The sequence below is a fragment of the Oryzias melastigma genome, linkage group LG13 (genome assembly GCF_002922805.2).
Source record: "Oryzias melastigma strain HK-1 linkage group LG13, ASM292280v2, whole genome shotgun sequence".
Lineage (NCBI taxonomy): Eukaryota > Metazoa > Chordata > Actinopteri > Beloniformes > Adrianichthyidae > Oryzias > Oryzias melastigma.
Genome location: NC_050524.1, coordinates 1,034,192 through 1,036,115, shown reverse-complemented (window position 1 = coordinate 1,036,115; position 1,924 = coordinate 1,034,192).

The following is a 1,924-nucleotide window of genomic DNA, read 5'->3' as shown; positions in this document are numbered from 1 at the left end:
GTGAATGGGTCTGTGACTGTGAAGCGCTTTGGGCCCTCGAAGGAGGGTAGAAAGCGCTATACAAGTATACGCCATTTACCATTTACTATTTACCCTTTACATGGGGGGGGCCTCAACACTCAGTTTTAGGGCCTCCCTTATTCCCCTTGCACTTGTTACCACTCGGCTCAATAATTAAGAAATATGGTGTGTCCTTTCATTGTTATGCTGACAACTTCCAGCTGTATGTTCCTCTTAGAAAGAATAAGCTGTTCGTAGAAACATTTCACAATTGTCTTTTAGACTTTAAATCACGAAAGAATCAAATTTTCAAAGTCTTAATGACAGAACAACAGAAGAAATAGTTTTTGGGGACAGTTCCAGGTCCCCCCTGCTAATCTTGGCTCTTGATATGAATATGTGACATCTCATGGAACAAACGTTGAATTAAAGATGGACAGAGAATTTCAATGTAAAGTTGAGCTTCTTCCTTTTGAAGCAGCTGGCAAAAGTCCGACCTTTCCTTTCTTTGAAGCAGTTTGAAACAGAGATCCACACCTTTGTTACCACCAAGCTGGATTACTGTAATTCACTACATGTGGGGGTCAGCACCTCAGCCGTAGCCCGATCCCATATGATCACATCTCCCCCGTTTTACCTTCACTTCACTCGTTCCCTGTTCGTATTTGAATTCATTTTAAAGGGTCCATACCATGAAGAAACAACTTTTTGAGCTGATGTCACACAGTAAGAACCGCCCCCTCCAGGAAGTCTATTTCCTGGTGGAGAAAAATGAGCGATGACTTGGGTTGGATTATTGAGCAAAGGCAGAAAGGTTTTTTGATGCGGAGATTGATGATGCATCGAAGAGAACGGAAATGTTAACAACCAGTGCTGATCAGAACAATGTTCTCATCATTTAAATAAATCCTGAAATGTTCATCCGGTGCTATTGTCTGCATTTTTTGACTAAATTTCTCCACAGAATGAACCCATTACCCATCAGCACCCTATCTGTGACTAATTTTGGGGATAAACCTCCGGGTTTCACTGTATGTGTGTATCAACTTTTAAAAAATTGTTTTTTGTTTTTTTTCGTGGATGACACGCCGACGAGGACGGCTCTAGGATGACGTCATTGAATGGGCGGGACCCTGAGGGAGCGAAAGGTGGAGCCTCAAAGTATGAGTTCTTTTACTTCCAGGTATGAAGAGAGTTGACAAAAACAGCTAAAGTTTCATAAATAATTTGTTTTTAGTGTTCTAAAGGTAATATCTGATTATAAATATGGATGTAGTTTACTCTGAAAGACTAAATGATGGTGTGGCCCCTTTAAGATTCTTTTATTTCTTTTTACATCCGTACATGGTTCGGTACTTCTTTACCTCTGTGAGCTCCTGCAGCCTTACGCCTCGTCCTCTTAGATCAGCTGCTTCTAACAATACTGAAAATAAAACTGAAGCTTAGGGAGGATAATGCTTTTGCTGCAGCAGCTCCAAACTCTGGAACAATCTTCAATCCATGTTAGAGAGTCTGGATCACTGCCTGGTTTGAAGTCCTCTCTTAAAACCCACGTTTTAAAATGGCTTTTAATACTCAGTAAATTCCACCACATTTTACTTTATTCTCCTTTAAGAAATGTACAGGATATCTTTTGATTTTTAACAATGTAACACTATAAGAACCCACTTTCAGACTGCTTTTATCCTGTTTTGTATACGTTTGTTTTTTGTAAAACACTTCAGGTCTGTATGGACAATTAAAAGGATTTTTAAATAAATGTATTATTATTATGTTCTGGCATCAGCTGCTGGCAAAGATCTGATGCATCAAACCCAGCTGGTTTAGTCATTCATCAGCTGAAAGTGAAGTCTTGAAGGTCTGTGAGAAGAAAGCAGTCTCAGCCCCTGAACCAGTGACTGTGGGCATCAAGGACCACTGCAGG